Below are 19,215 nucleotides of genomic sequence, written 5' to 3'. Positions count from 1 at the left end.
AAGGAAGTTATTGGTACCTCAATGAGAAAAAATTCCGTAAGCTACACTATAACCACTGAATGAATCATGAAGATGTTTTACAGACAAATTTCCCTGATGTTGCAGACCTAGGCATAACTTTAATATTTACTATGTAGGTAGAAGTGGAATTTGGAGGCTATTGTGTACTTCTTCCCAATACCATTCACGTGTGGACCTATACCACTCAGTGAATTATTTCTCCTCCACTTTTTCCTGGTTCTTGTCTTCTCTTGTCTCCTCTTCTTCAATCCTCTTTTATCTCTTGCTTGCCTTCTGTTCCTTTATTCTTTTTCCCATTCCTCCATTCCCTCTTTTCCTCTTAGATTAGGCTAATGGAGGCCTGTGAGAAGAGAGTCCTCAATCATGACCAGTGTATTAGTTTCCTGTGGCTGCTGAAACAAATTTCTGCAAACTGGTGGCTTAAACAATGGAAATATATTATCTCATAGTTCAGAAATCCAAAATTATTGTCAGTGGGCAGAAATCAAGGGCTGTGCTTACTTTGGAGGCTCTAGGGGAAAATCCATTCCTTGACCCTTCCAAGTTCTGATAGCTGCTGGCGTTTCTTGGCTTGTGGCTGATCCCTTCCTCCAGTCTCTGCCACCAGGGTCCCATGGCCTCCTCTGTATGTCAGATTTTCCTCTGCCTCCCTGTGTCAAGGCCACTCATGATTACATTTAAGGCCCACTCAAATAATCCAAGATAATCCCCTCATCTCAAAATCCGTAACTTAATCAAATCTACATATAAGGCAACATTTACCAATTCTAGAGATTAGGACTTAATATGTTTGGGCATATTGTTCAGCCCACTGCAATCAGAATAACACAAAGAGTCATTTTTTTCACACATAGTAGACAGTGTTGAGTCCATGTTAAACACCATATGAGCCTCTCTGGTGGATGGCACTTCCCAGCATGACAAGGAGTCATACCTCTGTATGTGTCTTCTGTTCATTGGAACAGTGTTCTGTGTTTCAGCAATACATCCCTGCCAAGGATTGAAGAACGGAAAGGGACCCATTGTAACTGTCCCGTTCCCAAATAGTGAAGGTCAGGACCGAGAGTGTGTTCCTGACAGAGAGCTCCCTATTTTCCTCCTCAGACTTTGATGCCTGCTTTTTGGTAAGGAAAGCCATCCCCTGGGCTTAGTAGGTTCTGGTTCAAGTTGCCAAGGTACCTTCTTCAACTCAAGGTGGAGGAGATACAGAGAAACTCACAGAGAGGATTGATAAGGAATCCTCCCTGCTAGAGATCCTGCTAAATTCACCAGAAACATTGAGACTGTGAAAACAGAGATGTGTTGCTCCCTTCACATTTAGCTTTCTTTAATCCCATCACCCACAAAGTATCTGGGCCAGGATGAGGAGGGTGAAATATAAAGGAGCATGAAAATTCATGTCACTTTTTTCCTACTCAGTATCAATTATAGGCAGACCATTTTCTCCTGCTAGGTCCTATGGGGCAAGGAATCCAGATAAATTTGCAAGCATTAATTTTTATGGGCTCTAAAGCCCTTATGCATCCTTGCTCATCTACGCTCAAAATTCTTATTCAATGAATTTTAGCATAGTGATTCTAATGAGAAATATTCTTTTAAAAGATCATTTTAACACAATTCTAAGACACACTGAGTTGTTATAACCCCATACATCCAATAACCACTTTTACTTTTTTTCACATTAGCTTATTTGATATTAAATGGGGAGCAGTTTCTATGGGGATATTTGGTTTCCCAGTAATATTTGACTAGTGACCTCTTCTGCCCCATGGGGGAATTATCTCAGAATCTCTGTTGACCAGGAGTGCATTTTCTCAACTCAGTGTTTCTCAACCTCATCACTATTGAAATTTTGGAGTAGATAATTCTGTGTTGTGGGGTTGTCTTGTGTATATTAGAATGTTTAGCAGTATTCCTGTCCTCCTCCCTCTAGATGCTGTCTCCTTGGCAAGTTGTAACAACCAAAAATGTCTCCAGACATTGGCAAATGTACCCTGAGGAGGGGGCAGAATCACCTCCAATGGAGGATTACTGTTCTAGCTCTATTATTTCTAGCCTTTATGGATCCCTTACTAAGTGCCAGTCACTAAGTGGGCATGTACTAAGCACTTCATTTGTATTAATAAATTTCAATTTTATGAACTTTATTATTATCCCTATTTTATCATTATTACCCCTATTTTACAGATATCATTATTATTATCCCTAGTTTACAGATAAGGAAACTGAGGAACAGAAGTGTTTGAACAAACGTGCTATGATTACGCAACTTTTAAAGAGTGGAGCCAGGATTTGAACCGGTCATTAGGATTTAGAATTCATGCTCTGAGCCATGATGGTACAGCTGCTGTCTGGTGCTCACTTAAGAATATGTTGTTACAGACTTGAAAAGCATCTTCCTTTGCAGCTATTCAAAGGTTAGATATAAATAAACTATAACAATGGATGGAAGGATTAGGAAAAATCCTTGATTGAGATTATACTATGAGCATCCTGAGACTTACATACGTATAATTTATTTTGTTCCGTCCTCACAGTAGCCCTATTAAGTAGATATTGCTACATTTTTTATATGGGCGAACTTGGCCCCAGAAAACTAAGTAATATTATCCAAGGTAACAGCCAGTATAATAACTGTCAGAAACAGAATTTGACCCAGTGCCTTCTGACTTCTAAGCCCATGTTCTTCTTATTTTACTTTCATACCTTCTTTGGGTTTTAAAAAGGTGGAGGGAAGGGCATTTATAGGTTCTTCATATATATCTTCTGGTCCAGCCTCTTACCCTGTACAAATTCCAAATTACTTGGAGCTGACACTTAGAGATTTTGAGCTCTCACTTTCCTTCCCCAAAGCCTTCTGACAGAGTCTAGGAAAATGTGCACGCACAAGTGGGTGGGCATGAGCACCCGTAGACCTAATGTAGATCCCGGCTCTCCCACTTTGCTGTTCTGACTCTGGGCAAATTACATACTAACTGAGAGCTTCAGCTTCCTTATTTGTAAACATGGAGCTAATAATAGTGTCCACGCTGCAGGGTAAAGATTAGACATAACATATGAAAATTCTAATATTAGTTGGTACAATTTTGCTTATTAAAATCACAAGCTATGCATTTTGCCACTTTCCTTTTTGTTCCCTTCCTTTGGAAGCACTGGCAGTGTTTCCACTCCAATTCTTCCTATCCCCATCAAGGATATCTGGTAACCTGCCATTTAGAAATTCATTAAGATTCATTATTGATTAACATGAAGCAATCTTGGGAGCAGACAGAACATTTGAAGTCTTAGTTAGCTAAATACACTTCTGAAGACTGGTTTGGGTACCTGGAAAAGCGATATGAAAACAAGGAGACAATGAGTTCACAAGATTGTTTTTCAGACAGATCATGTGAAAAAGATTATTGTGGAAGATAGCATCCCTGATCTGTATTTACAGAGAGCAATAATGAATAGTAAGAGCTTAATGCAATTTTTCTTTCTTTTTGGATTGAGAAACAAGTTTTTGTTTAGGTATAATTGACATGCGACATTATTATTAGTTTCAAGTGTACAATATAATGATTCAATATTTGTATATATTGCAAAATAATCACAGTAAGTCTAGTTGACAGCCATCCCCAAACATAATTTTTTCCCTTGCGATGAGGACTTTGAAGATCTACTCTTTTAGCAGCTTTCAAATATACATATAGTATTAACTATAGTCACCATCCTGTATATTACGTTTCCATGTCTTATTTATTTTATAACTGAAAGTTTGTAACTTTTGGCCCCATAAAATTTTGTTTTCTTTTATAAAAGGCTGAATTTTGAGTTAGATAGTTGAGACTTAACCTAGAACATTTTTATACTATAGATGTAGGAATGTGCATTTGTGTGCATGTGCAAACATGCGTATAATTGAGGAGCGGGATGGGAAGGAAGTACATGAAACATTAAGGAATGTAATTCTGTAGGACAATATTGTGAATTTCACAACTCAAGTATATGGGAAGATATTAATAAAGTTCTTGGTACTTCTAAATGAAGCAAAAAAAAAAAAATCCTACATTTCATAGGAATATGTTTCACATGTACTCAACTCAATGGATTGAGACCTTGCAAGGTGACCAGTTACTCAAGGGAGATGTCTTTAAAAAAAAAAAAAGTTGATGGAGAAGAAGGTGTTCATATCTAGTTGCCTTGCTGAGAATGTGGGTCACAGTTTAAAGAGATTCCAAAGGTAATGTGATAATATGGCATGTCTACTCAAGGGCAACCAGTGGAAATGTTCTGAATCAAAAATAACTCAACATTTGAGAATTCTGAGAGGACATTCAGTACGTCTCCGTCCAGAGAAATTGGGAAGGAGGGATTTGTTAGTTTGCTCCAAGAGATTAAACTTAGTATGTTATACATTATTTGTTGAAAATGTTAAATCTCATTGCTATTTAAATTTCAATGCAATAAAGACTTCAGGAAAAGCTGATATGTATCCGGCAGAAAACAGTTAAATGATTTAAAAAAGATGTTTTTGCAGTCTGCGTGTAAACCAAGGCTGTGAAATTCAATTAGATGTAGGTAATCATGCTATCACATTCTGGTTATCAGAAATGGTCATGGTGAAATTCTGCCATGGTATACTGGATATCTGCCATTTCAGCAAATGCCATTATAATAGCAGTCTGTGCATACCGGTAGCTGAATGATTGCTAAACTTCTCTTTTGTTTTCACTCAGTAATGGGTACCATAAAATTTCACCCAAGAAAGGGACTTGGAAACAACTCCCTTGTCCTATTACGACAGAATTTGACCTGACCATTTTCTTTGTGCAATCAAGAAATGAAGATAAAATGACAAAATTATTCCAGTTGTTAGTCCCTGGAAGTCACATATGTTCATTCTATAATCTGGTGTGGGAATCAAGGAATAAAGAATTTTTGTTTTGTTTTTGTTTTTTTTGTTTTTGTTTTCCAGAAAAACAACCTATAGCTTCAACTATGTCAGAGGAAACTTTATTTTTTAAAAAAACTTTATAAAGAAGAAAACAAGAAAAATCAGATTAAGAAAGTAAAATGTTGTTAATCTAGGTAGGAAGATGACAAAGAGAAAGGCAATATGGGCTCATAATTTTATGGAGGTAATTGATTTGGAAGATGAGGTAGTGGATCAAATATGGAACCTGAGTTTTCTTTCTGGCAGTGATATGCCAGTCAGCAAACCATCATTCTAAAACAGAACTATATTATGGTTTATAACTTGCAGGTGAAGAGAATAGATAACCTCCCTTAGCCTTTTATAAGAGCCAAGATAAGCCATTCAAGGGAGAGACAAGTTTCTAGGAAAAGGAGTTACAAGAACCTATCTCCCACTAACTGTCACTTGGGTCACTGAAAATACACATACATGCCCAGGATGTGCATAGATGTATTGGAAAAGGTGGCAACATTAACCCTGCGTGCTGCAGAGTGCAAAACACTTTAAAGACAAGGGACAGTGAGAGAACAAGAAGCCAATCAGAGTGAAGAGGATGTTTGAGCAGGGGGGGAGGGGGGCATATAAAGACTGTGTTTGCGACTTCTCTCTCTCTCTCCCCTGTCTCTGTTCTAGCTGACTTCTGGCAATCTGGGCAGGTATTTTCAACTCCAAGAGGACAAAGGGGTCTGGTGAGTCCGGGGTCAACTATACTATATTTACTCGCATATATTTTGCAGTTGCTCTGCGAGACTGGTTAAATTCTCATTGCAAGGACCAGCGTTCGCAATGTATTCTACTTGTTTACTCTGCACCTGCTTAAGAAGTCTGCCATTGACATGTGAGCTCACAAATGCACATTCAAGAAATGAGTGGAATATGTAGCTGTCACTGCTTCCTCTCATTCTCTCTGTTTGGGAGAGGCCGGGATGACACAGGCTTCCATTTGTGAAACAGGGTGGTGCTCTCTGCAGCCTATTTGGCAAGTACACGGATGTTAAATGAGTCTCTGCTTTTGGAGGTCTCCTTTGGAGGAGAGGCAAATTATGGTTTTAAGGTGTCACATTTTGAACACACTGTTCTCTAGGAACTGTTTTCATGTGAGTATCAGAAAATAGAAATATTAGTCTAGAGAAGAAATTCCAACTTTTGGAAGACCTATGTCTCAGCTGTGAACATTTCTTAATGCCTGGCGCTGCTCCTGGAGTGATGCTTTGGTTAAGTGATGAGGCCAAACACAGCAGCAGAACAAGTATGGCAGTGGTATTCAATGGTTAGCTCTCGCTCTTTGTTTCCATGACATCTGTGCAGAGATTTTTTTTTTAACCCATTTTACAAGTTATCATTTTTTTAAGGCTGGGGGGAGGGGAAGAATCTCAAATGCCATTCTTTGCTTATCCCAATATTAATCTAGTGATTACTCTGTGAGTTTCAGCTTGAGATAGAGGACCATCTATATGAATCTGTGCAATAAAAATAGTCTAACATATTTGTTGTTCACGTTGAGGATTGAGGCCATACAATGCAATGCTTTACTTTCGATTGTTTTAAAATAAAGATCAAAGGAAATTGATGGATGGTTTCAAAATACAATGGTATTGTTCGAACTGAGGATCAAAGGTGTTTGTATTATCCTTTACCTCACAATGAAATTAATTCCCAATTTACTTACATGTATATAGAAAGGAATGTAGCTCACTTAAAATTATTTTAGGAGGGAAGATAATTAGGACCTTAATAACTATTGGGTGGTATGGGACTAGGTAAAGGAACAACTCGTTATTCTCATGATTGTTACTTTGTTCCTTATTCTCATCATTAAAAGTGATCACTAAGAAAAAAGTTCAAAAGATATGTTTGATATGTTCAGTCTATATTCCACCATAACCTTGTGCTCTGATAACAGTCCTGCGGACTTCAGGGTACAAGCCTAACGTGTGCTTGTGTTCCACTGTGGGAACTTGACACCTCCCAGATGTTCCTTCTTGAGAATTCGGGCTGAGCTAGCCTATTGACTTTATCACCCAGAAAGGGAGAGACAGAGAATTGGGATATGGGTGAAACCATCTGGTTCGATGTAAGTCATTGTCAAGATTCTAACTTTTATCTGTGAGGCGCAGGGAGGGGGGAGTTCACAGGTATTCAATAAGTTATTAGTAACCTTTATTATAACTACAAATTCTCCTTATCTGTTTTGCTTTCAGCCATCAATGAAGAGCAGGAGGGTTCTTAAGAATACTCCTTAAATGTCAACTACATTGACTTTGTTTTGTTTTAAAGCTTCTCATTTCACCTTTGCATTGTGTGCTAATCTATGACTGCCTTGACTCATTTTAGAAGCTTCCAGGACATAAACTCTACATAGTACAATTTTTAATTTAGCAAATTGTGTGTGTATGTGTATATATGAACACATACATGTATAGGTGGCTTTATATTATTAAGAATGTTAGTTTTTCTTACATAACACACACATGTGCATACTATTGTATATTTATATAAAGCGTATTATTTTCCAAAATTCTTCTCTTAGATGATCTTATTTTGCACTTCATAATCACCCTCTACAAAGGTTAGATGACTTGCCCAAATTCACTCTTAGTAAGTGGGAAAGCCAGGGCTAGCAATGAAGTTTCCTGATTCCTAGCCAAGTGTTCTTTCCACTACAACAGCTGTCACTGGTTACTGGGAAGTCAAGGGGAAGAAGCTGATTTAGCTTCTCTGAAGTTGAAAATTATTGATAGTGACTGAAAAATCAACACGGCAGTTATTTTTCAAGTTAGTTCATCGAAAACAGTCCTATCTGTGATTGAGTTAAGTGGTGTAAGTAGCCATGTGTGATAACGTTGATATGTTCTGTCTATATTGCACCATCACCTGGTGCTCCAATTCTTTAACATTACCTATCTTTTTGATTAACTTTTTTGACAACTAAGCCATCTCATAGCTATTCATTATACTAGTAGTAAAAATACGGATGCAAGATACCCTATTACTGAAGATATGCAAAACTAGAATCCTGAACCATATTTTACCCCAATTGCCAAAAGAGTGGCACTATAATGAAATTCTATTTTCAATACTGCTCTTTAGTCAAAAACAATTTTAATGGAAGTCAGTAATTATGGTATACAAATTGATAGTATTATTTCAAGGTTAAAATTTGGCGAATCATTATTTTTTGACATTCTCTTTTGAGACCCCTGTTTCTTTATCTAATTTATGGTTAAGTCTAATAACAGAGGTAAAGCAAATTAAAATGTCTTTAGTTTGTTCAACCAACACTCACTGGCAGGGTTAGTAAAAGAAATGAAAAATTGCTACTTCATTACAAACAGCAGGATAATCATAACCGAAACCAACCAAACGGACAATTAAATATTCTCCGTTAGAACTCAAAATACTGTTACCACATAAAGAGCAATGGAAAAGCCCTTGATAATAACGTTGGTGTGATAATGAGTATTCAGAAAGTTCAGACTGACGTGTTAGACTTTTGTTATCAAAAACCTGTTTGTCATATTCCTTGAGAGGTTAAATACAGTTACTATATGACCCAGAAATTGCATTGCCAGATATATACCCATGAGAAACAAGAGCACATATTCACAAAATAAACTTGTATACAAATGTTCAAGCAGCATTATTAAAAAAAAAGAAAAAGAAAATTTGTCCCATAAGGTCCTAAAGGTAATTTTCACAATTGAAACAATCGTGTGTTTTTTTCTTTAAAAAAAAAGGTAAATTCTTGGTTCCATTGGGGTAGAGGGTAAGATTTATAATGACAACAACAAAACAAAACAAAACACCCAAATGTAGTGGCTTACATAGATAGAAATGTATTTCTCACATTACATTTCTGCTGGTCCAGGTGATGCAGTAGACTGACTCCTCTAAGTCATGAAAGGATACAAGTTCCTTCCTTCCTGCATTACCATTTCCCAATGTCATGTTCAGCATTACCAAAGCTGGGTCTGTATCACATCTGTGCTTCAGCCCATAAAAGAAGGGATAGTAGAGATCCAAGAGCAACTGTCTTTAAGGAGATGACCCAGAAATGATATATCAATTCCATTCTTCTCCCATTATTTGTAACTTCAGCACATGAACTTACTAACTAGCTTCAAGGGATGCTGGGAAATGTAGTTTGTAGCTAGGAGGCCATTTTCCTATAAAATGGGGTGGAGGAGGAAGTTTGGAGGGTGGAAGGGTGAATAATTTCTTTCAATTATTAAAAGAAAGTGGAGAAAACGGGATAATGGAGAACATCTAGTAGTACCTGCCACAGGCACAATATACAACATTAAATGCATTTATTCAAGCAGTAATAATGAATCATCAAAGACATTCAAACACTTAAAAAATGAATTAATGCTGGTAGTACTTGCGTTATTTAAAAATAGTAGTTCTCACGTTTTCTCAGTCTATGTGCCGCTTCTTTTGGCTCATAGGTAAAAGTTGTGCCGGTCGGTCATCTATACTCTGCACAAAGATTTATCTGTGTACCTGGCTCTGTTTTTAATTAGAAGATAGGAAAGTAGTTTCTAGTTTTTACATAACACAGTAGATTAGACAGGCATGCCATTTTTTTTCTCTTTAATATTACTGAAGAATGAACTTTCTACTCATCACCTTCCTTACTTCCTATTTTAGGAAGTCACTACTCCCATTGGGCTCCCAACTTAAACACAGTGCAGACTTGGTTTACCTTCCTCTCCTCTGTATTTGCCATCTACAGACTCAGCATATCCTGTCAACTCTATTGCAGAAACATTCTCCAATTCACCTGCCACCCTAGCTGGGCCTTTATCATTTTGAGCCTGGAACTGTTTCCTAACTTGTCTTTCTATAATCAAGTTATCTTTACTTCTTCTTAGTTACATATACATAACTAAGTACACTTAGTTATACTTACTTATACAAACTCTTCACATTATTACGAGGTGGTCACCCCCAAATAAATAAAAGCATCCAGGCACAATTCTCCCATCCTTAAAACATTCCATTTGTTCTTTGATCTCTATAGAATAATATCTCAGTTCACTACTTTGACATACAAAGCTCTTCTCAGTTCAGCTGTGGCTTCATCTCTCATCACTCAGCTCCCACCCAACCTAAGTTCTATCCAAACTTAATGCTTTGCTAATCTCCAAACCCAACTGCTTTTTCATGCCTCTATACTTTGGTACATGATGTTCTTGTGACCTAGAGTAGCCTCTCCCATTTCTTTCTGTCTGAAAACCTTCTACACTTAAAAGATCCTATTATAATTATGAAGTTACTTCCCCACATGAAGTTGGTCATCCTTCTTTGGTCCCATAGTACTCTCGTGTATCTTAAGTAGTATCATAATTATGTGTTTACAGACCTATCTCACCCAGACTATACCCTCTTTTGATAGCCTTATACAATGCCTGGCACATAATAGCCAGTCAGCAGATGTTTGATTGGGAACAGTGAACTGAAGACTCAGTAACGAGGCATAGCACTTGTGATCCATTGGCCGTTGAACAACAAAACAACTATTTGTTGAACAGTTACTCTTAGAAAAGCTCTGTTGCTTGGTACTATGAGGGGATCAAGAAAGAATAAAATAATCCTTGCCCTTAAGTCTTTGTCCTAGCTTAAACTTTAATTAAGCATCTAAGACTGATATTTTGAAAATTAGAATATTTATGTCCCTTTTTAATTGTTATTATTTTGTTTCTATTAAATTATCAAGTCTTTGAAATGGACTCTGTTTTCATCATTGTATCCCCAGCTCTTGTCATTGTTCACGTAGGAGGTATTCAAAAATCTGTGTTGAAAGATAAATCCATAAGGAGTTTCCACAGAGCGACTGTATTTAAAGTAAGTCGCGTAGCCTCTATAGATACTTTTGGAGATGAGATGAAGATATAGGTACCAAAAGAAGATTTAGGTCAATCTGAAACATCTTAAATGAGGATTTAAGAAGACTGAGAAAGTGTGGAAGTCATGTCAAGGATATAGAGAAAATGCATTGTATTAACCAGCTACTGCCATGTGAAGGTTGCCTAATAAACCACCTCAAAACTCAGTGTCTTGTAACAGCAAACATTTATGTTTACACTCGTAGATCTGCTGATGTAGACTGGCTTAGTCGAGAACCTCTGTGTCAGGCTGCGGGTCATCTGAGCTGGGGATGGCTCCGGGCTGTGGTGCAGGTGTGCTTCTTATGTCTCCATCCTTGTGGTGTCTTATGGGGGGAGGGTATGTGCAACCTGAGTGTGAGAGGGACAGGAATAATGGTGACTAAGGATGTGCTTTCATTCATTGTTCGCAATTATCCTTGCCCTTCCTTTGTTAGAATTGTATATGTATACCCTTTGCCATATGATTTTGCAATGCTTCCACTAGCATGAATGGAGGATACTTCCCAGCCTCAGGGATGTTGGGATTGGCCATGTGGTTTGCTTTGGCTATGGAATGTGGGCAGAAGTCATAGAGTGCCAGGTTAAGGCTAACACCTCAAGAGACATCTTGATTTTCTGTTCAGCCTCTTGTGGCTCTGCTCTTTGCCATAAATAGAACTTGCCTCCAAATCCATGGTGATGGAAGCAAACTAAGGTTTGGTGGTAGGCACACAATGGAGTATACAGATGTTGTATTATAAGGTTGTACACCTGAAATGTATATGATGTTATTAATAATGACTCCCCAATAAATTTAATTAATTTTTTTAAAAAAGAACTTGCCCTTGTATAGCCTCTGGTCCAAAGGGGGATGAGAAATATGTGGTGTCAATTTGTTCCTGACCCAAAGCTTAGTTTAGAGCCCAGCCCATTACAGAATGAAGCAAATCTGCCCCTGCTAACCCTCAAAGCAGTGAATGAGAAAATATACCCTATTGTTGTAAGACAACAAAATATACCCTCTTGTTTGCAGCAATAGCTGACTAATACAGGTGTGGAAATAGGCAAAAACAGGTAGTATTCAGAAGTTATGTTGGAGAAGAGGCTAAGGATTTGTTGAGTGGAGGTATGAATTGGATGTGTGATTGACAGGATAAAGGAGCAATAAGGGAGAAAGACTCAAAGCTGATTGAGTGGTCAAGTCCAGGTTGAATGCTGATATCATTGGCTAAAATAGGGAAGTCAAGACAGACTAGTTCAGTACCCATAGACTGTTAAAACCAAATGAGATTTTGAAATTATTTTGGAGATTGCAATCTCTAAGGCAGAATTTGTCTGCAGCATGGCCAGTATAGTGTTTGTTTGTTTTTTTAATTTGAATGTATTAGGTAAATCATGTACTCTCAAGTTCTTTACCTTCCTGTGCTCTTCTTAATCACACTCCATAGCTTTCAATGCATTTGAGTTCATGTCCCCTAATAATCCCATCACCACTTATCCCCAGGTACATTGATTTTAAGATGAATATGAGATACCTGAATTACAATGATGACAGCGTATGAATTGAACACTTATTATGGGTTCAGAGATTATTCTAAGTGCTTTAGTCATCTATCTCATGAATCCCCATTTCATAGATAAGGCAAACGTAAGTGAAGTAGCTTGCTGAAGGTCAACAGCTGCAAGGGGAAGAGCCACGATTTGACAACTGCAGTTTGTTGAACAGTTTCCACTAGGTCAGCTCAAACATGAGACAGGGATTATTTTTGTGTAAACACTTTCCCCAGCTGTCCTATCTTTACTCCTCTTTCCTTTTGCGGTAGCAAATCCCTTCACGACATCTTAGCCAGATTTATAACTTCCCAGTCACTTTCAGGTGTTAAAGGACTGTCCAATGTAAAACTCCAATCTCTATATCAAATCTTCTCCTTCATGATCAACAGGTTGGTCTAGGGCTCAAGGGAACTGAAGGAGACGAGTGGTGGTTTTCTCTCATTCCTCTCCCACTCCTGTACCTGGCAATGTGTGGCCTTTGTGGGTGTATTTGAAGGGGGATTGGGACAACGATCTGGTTCTCTTATTCTCTTTTCAAGGTCTGTGACCTCTGCTGTTGAGGGATGGCTGGGGAAAATAATAGAGGAATGGCAGATGTTTATGGATTCAATCACCCAGGTTGTACTTCTCTTTCTGTAGATTGTCTTTGCTTCTCTGGCCAACACAAACGGGCCTGCTATGCTATTTGTGTAACAGGTGTCCAAATGCTGATTCTATAGTATGTCACATACTACACAAAAACATAGAGTAAGTTCTTTGTAAACAGCGTGGGAGTAGGATTCCCTGAACCGTATTACACCTGAGTTAGGAGTTCCAGCTCTGGCTCTACCTTGCCCACCAAATTCCCATCCCCAACATTATACATTATAGCTTCTTGATCCTGGGCCCCCTTGACTGGGTAACTTCCAAGGAAAGCTCTAGTAGAAGTAAATACCTCCAAGAATACTTCCAGCCCAGCTGGGTGCCCCAGGGGAAACAAACTCAGCATCCTTGCCACACCACAAGGTAGCATTCCAGAAGTTCTCTTCCACCTACCTTCTCCAATCTAACATTTCTCACTAATTCTTTCACTTAAGAGAGCCTGATATAGACCAACAAGTCAGCTACCCAGGCAGCCATTCAAAGAGGGGGAATAAGAATGCTAGCTTCCTCTTTCTACAGGCATCCTCCAGTCATCAAGAGCAGGTCTCTTTTCACTTGGCTGTGGTATGGTTCAGAGGTGGTAGATTTTACCTCAGGCCACCTCAGAGTCAGCACTCTTGACTCACTATGCAATCTGCCAACAGAGAGAGAGGTAAGGTCTATAATATTGACTTTCCCTGGAACTGCTAGTTGAAGCTGTAAGGATGGGTGAACTCTCAGCGAGAAAGAATGTAGGGAGAAGGGTTGAGTGCTAAGGACTATCACATTTGAAGAGTGCAAGGATGGGTGGAAGCAGAGAGAGTCTGAGAAAGAGAATTTTGCAACAGAAAAGGGCCCTGTTCAATCCCCTCATTTTTCTATATCAGAAAGCAGAAGGAAAAAGAGGTGGAGATTTGCTTAAGGTTACACAGCTGATTTGTCGTAGAGCTTTGACCAGATTCCCCTGGTTGCTGGTTACTGGTGAATTTTCAGAGAAGTAGGAAGAGCTTTGGATTGCCTCTAATTGGGAAATCAGATAACTGGGCTTGTAAAGTGAACCAAATTGTTTTTACCCAGAATCCCAGGCCTTCACTTTGCTGTGGGGATGTGTCTATAAAGATTAAAGTAGCCTGGTTTTTGAATAGCTGTTTACTGGAAGCCTGTGCCACTTTCAGGTGGGAATGCTGGAGTCACTAGAAGTCTGGCTTCTAGGTAAGTGGAATTGTGATCAAAATCAGTCTGTGCCTGGCTCCTTGGCAATTCATTGGCTTAAAGAATTACGGCGATGGCTGACAGAAAGAAAGGATTCTCATGCAACAAAAATGATTTCAAAGGAAAACTTTGAGTGTGTGACTTTTCAAAACCATAGATTAGAGCTGTCTAGTACATTCTTTGTTGCATGTTCAAGATAGAAAACCTACAGGTGAAACTGCTGTAAAATATTCTTTCAGTACTTAAAAAAGTAAACTACTCAGATTTATTTTCCTTCAAATAGCTGAACCAGGCAATGATTCTTTGGCAACATACTGTTAGAGAAACTATGGGGAAATAGATATGACAACTCCAGGGTGTATCATATAAACCTACATGAACCCCTGTGAAGGGCAACTTTTCAATATTTATCATATTTTCAAATGCACATGTCCCTATTGACACAGCAAACAGATTTCTGGAAATTTATTCCCCCTGAATATGGCTTAGTTACCACTGATATTATTTACAAGGATATTGTTTGAACAGCAAAATATTGGAAACAACCTAAATATCAGTTGGGGAGATGTTAGATAAATTGTGGTATAACCATAAAACGAATTATTATATACCTGTAAAAATAAAAATAAGGTAATGATGTGGAAAATATATATCTTGTTTATTAAAAAAAACCACCAAGATACACAAAAGTTTCTAGAGTATGCTGCCTTTTGTGTAAGAAAGGAGGAAAAAATATATATTTGTGTTTGCATACACAAGAAGCAAATAAATGTGGTTGCCTGAGGATGGAGAGGGATAGTGTGGAAGAAAGACCTTTCACTGCTTATATTTTTATATATTTTTTGAGCTGTGTGAATGTATTTTCTACTAAAACATTTAAAAACAAAGTAATCACTTTTAGGTACCTTTTTTTTTTTCTTTAGAAATAGAGTCTGCGTTCAGTTACTAGATAATTTACTCATTTGTGGATTATTGATTAACATTGTTGGTGTTTGGAGAAAAGTTAGATGTAAGCATCAGGTGTTTTGAATTCAGGTCCATCAATGACTAATTGTATGTTCTGAGATCAGTCCTTTCTTGTCATAATTCAGTTTTCTCATTAGTAGAATACTTTAAGCCAGATAGTTTCTGTTCTCCTACTTATGAGTCACTTTTTTCTTTCCTTTAATGAATGATTATGGAATGCAAAACTATCCTGACATTTCCCTTTAAGGAACTTCATTAGGAATAAGCACGGTGGCATTTTGGCATCAGGATGCTTTGGTTGTAAGCAACCGAAACCCACTCAGGTTAGCTTAGGTACAGAGTAGCTCAGAGAATCAAGGAAGAGCTGGAAAAAAACAAAGAAGCAATATGTATATTCCTTCCAAGGCAACGCTATTGGAGCACTCCTTTCAACTTGCTTATGTGGCTGTGTGTTTCTGATCAAGGTTCAGATTCCCAGGAGAAAAAAGAAATATCTATCTGAAGTAAAGGGAGCAAAGTCCTGTCATTGCAGCCACTCCAAGAGCTCATGTCATGAGGGATAAATGATTCTCCAATAAAGGGATGCTGGGAAAACAAAAGCAATGTCTGTCCAGGAAAGTGTTCTTCTGAATAGTGCTACTCTTCAGCCATGTGGTCGATTGGAGCCGATAGGCTCCATCTCATGTCTCTACCTACAAGTCAAGATCAACATAACAGTTTGTGTGAAAACAGCTAAAACCAGGGTAAATTGTGCTATTGCTATAAGAAGAAATTGTATCTTAAGCCACTATGTCATTGTTGTAACCTAAGGTTGAGGAAAAACTGTTCCAGGGGTTGGAGGATAATTCTTAAAATTGGCAAAAACTTAAAATTCACACGCATTGAAAATAGTGGCCATGATGTTTTATCTCATAAGAGTTTAAATATTTCATCACTAGTCACTTTTGTAAAGGACTACAGTGTAACAAAGATGTTTATATTGAAATTGTCCATCTTTAAAGCAGTTGACTTCTTTTCACTGGAACTGGCCCTGTTTGTTGCTTCTTGTTCTTCCTCGCAGTAGTTACTGTTCCAGGTCTTACAAGAGGCCCCTGTAGAAATGCTTTCTGAATTGGAAGCAATCTCTCTGATCAGTCAATATAATTCCTGCCTCATACAGATGAGAAAACAGAATCCCAGAGAGGTTATATAAGTTGTCCAAGATCATGCAGCTAGTTCCACAGCAATGGAACTAGACAATAGACATCTTGAATGTGAGATGGTCTTTTTTACTGTTTCACGTCAGAGACTCAGTCTAGTTCTAATTCTAGTTGGATCAAGCCTAGGCATGGAGAGGTGAGCATCATGTGTCATTCTCTGACAACCTTCTGGGAGTGTCTAAGTCTTTGTGCTATTCTAAATATTTTCTTTCATTATGGTCTTAAAAACTGACTTTTAAACACATTACCAGGTTCTTAGAGATGTGATCCTCCAGTCTGTCCCCGGCCACTCTCTACACTATTAGCACAGTTTAGAAGCTTATGTCATCGTGTTTACTATCTTTCTGTATTCCACTGGGGGATATCCTTGCATTTCAGTCTTCCCAGCTCTTCTAATAAAGAGGTGCTTCATTATATCAAAATTCTAATAAGAAGGGTGATCCTTACTTCCAGAACAAACACACACATTTCTTGTTAATTTTTATATAAATTTCTACAGTAGAAAAAAACCATACTTCAGTGTGTCTAGTTTTACCTTTATTTTTGGCAGTTCCTTCAGAGCAGAATGGCATATTGTGGAATATATCCAGGTCTCCGTAGTCAATGTAAATATAATGAAGTTAGTCTTTCTTCCTTTCTTCTTTCTTCCTCCCTTCCTCTCTTCAACCCTGTCCTTTTTCTCTCTCTTTCCTTTTTTCTTTTGTATTTTATTTACCTTGAAAGAAAGCATTCTTGTCTTCTCTGGTAAGCTGAATTACTCCTCCTCGTCGTCTGAGCTATGCCCAAGGTGTATGCAGCATGTCCCCAGATGGTTAGACTTGTCTGTTCTTACATCCTGTCTGGTATGTGAGACATTGTTACAGCCACTTGAGATTTCGGGTACATTTTATGCAGTTATTCCTGTGGTCATTTTGTTTTTTTAAGGATCCTCTTGAGATCCTCAGACCTCCATCTTCTCTTCTGAATAGTGCTGTTTGCAGTCTTTTGGTTTGTCTTAATTTTGTTTGATCCAGAATCATCTGTCTTCTTCCTCCTTCCTTTTCTCTGTATCTCTCCTTTCTTCTTTCTTTACTTCCTTCTGGATCCTTTTCACTCATTCCCTAATTTATTTGTTGAATAGATATTTTGGGGTCCACTATTTCCCAAACACTGTGAAGTCAGAAATGAGTATCTTTTTCCTCTCGTAAAATGGGGAAAAGAAGATAACCTACTTTGTAGTATTCTGAGAGATAAGATACTATGTGTAAAGAGCTTAGAACAGTGTCCAGTAGTCAGCAAGTACTAAAAATGTTAGCTGTTATTATTTTGGTCAAAATAACTGCAAGGCCCCATGTCTTCCTTTTCATATTCAAATTTGTTCTTGTACTTAACATGTTTTATTTTTCTTTTCTCGGAGCTAGACCTCTAGCCATTGGTATTTATAGTCGTTTGTTTTATATTACTTGTTCTGATTTGTACTTTTTCCATTTTAATTACTCTATCAGACTTCCTTTGAACATTATTTTCCTATCTCCTTTGAATTTTCATTCTGCTTTGTCTATTTATCTCAGGCTGTGTTACTGCTATGCTTACAATAGCTCTGCCCTTCATTCATTCAACAGGGAATATATGCTCGGCACTGTGCAAAGCCTTGGAGAGGCGGGGTGAACCAGGCTCACAGGCTCTCTGCTCTCCTGAAGTTTTATATTAGAGTAGAAGACAAACTAAGTAAACACATAAACAATATAATTTTAGATAGTGACATGTGTTATGAGGAAAATAACATAGTATAATGAAGTAGAGAATTGGGTTTAGGTGAGTATGCAAGGTTGTTTTTTTTTTTTTTTTTAATAAGATGATTAAGGTCTCTCTGAGTAGGTGACTGAGCTGAGAACACAATAAAATAAGAAAGGGTGAAGAGCACCACAGGAAAAAAGAAGAACAAGAGTGAAGTGGAAATGAGCTATTTGTGGAACAGAAAGAAGACCACTGTGGCTGTAGCAGAGCCAGAGAGGATAAGGTGGAGAGGAGAAGATGCTGGTGAAGTGGAAAAGGGTCAGATCACATTGGTTTCTGTTTTCCGTCCTCCTATTGGATCACTCCTTTCTATAGTTCTATAGGGAAGGCCCCTATAGCACTGCTTATAGAAGACTGTAAGATTTGGTACTGATTTGGGATGTTATTGAGGGTTATACGAGGCCATCAGATGGTTTTTGCCCAGGGAATGAGAAGACATGAGTTTGAAAGATCATTTGAGCTACTGTGTTGAGAATAGAACTGTGAAGGGAAAGCGACCAGTAGAAGCAAAGGACCAATCAGAGGCTATTCTTTTGAGTTAGAACGGTGTTTTGATTTGTTAAATCCAAGTGACCCAGACTGACTGACACAAGATGTTTTATTTCATATATAAAAAGTTCCAGGGTGTGTGTTGTTTCAGCAACTCAGTGGTATCTTCAAGGAATACGCTTTGCCATCCCTGGATTTTGTTTAATCCTCATGCAAGGCACAGGTAGTTGCTGTAGCTCTGAGCATTATGCCCTAAAATGGCCCCATCCAGAGCTAGGAGAGAAATTATTACAGCAGGTGTCGGTCTCTTAGCAAGTGTCTTCTCTTCTAAATTTTCTCCATACCTCTTTGACCAGAGTTGGTTACTCCTGAACCTATCACTGGTAGAAGCTATGGAATTATCAGTATTTACTTGGCCAATGATTTTGAGATGGAATGGATAATGGAGAGTCAGCCTCTCTGCTGTAGTCCGGAGGGAGAAAAGCACCCAATGCCTAGCGTAATGTGTGGTGTACAGCAGGACCTCAACCACAACTAAACCAAGACCAAA

The 19,215-nt window shown here is 38.2% G+C and overlaps 1 long non-coding RNA gene across 1 annotated transcript in view; it reads left to right on the top strand.

Annotated features, from left to right (window-relative positions):
- The first annotated feature begins 3,988 nt into the window (after nt 1-3,988).
- LOC148758706 (uncharacterized) overlaps nt 3,989-19,215 on the top strand; it is a 135,326-nt gene continuing 120,099 nt past the window's right edge. Inside the window, exon 1 of the long non-coding RNA XR_016020573.1 lies at nt 3,989-5,667. This is a non-coding gene — a long non-coding RNA (uncharacterized LOC148758706). The remainder of the gene's footprint in view (nt 5,668-19,215) is intronic.

Source organism: Rhinolophus sinicus, chromosome 3, assembly GCF_057876585.1.
Source record: "Rhinolophus sinicus isolate RSI-liver-muscle chromosome 3, RSI-T2T, whole genome shotgun sequence".
NCBI classification, from domain to species: Eukaryota; Metazoa; Chordata; class Mammalia; order Chiroptera; family Rhinolophidae; genus Rhinolophus; species Rhinolophus sinicus.
Note: the sequence above shows the minus strand (reverse complement) of the source record. Positions and strands in the feature narration are given on the sequence as shown.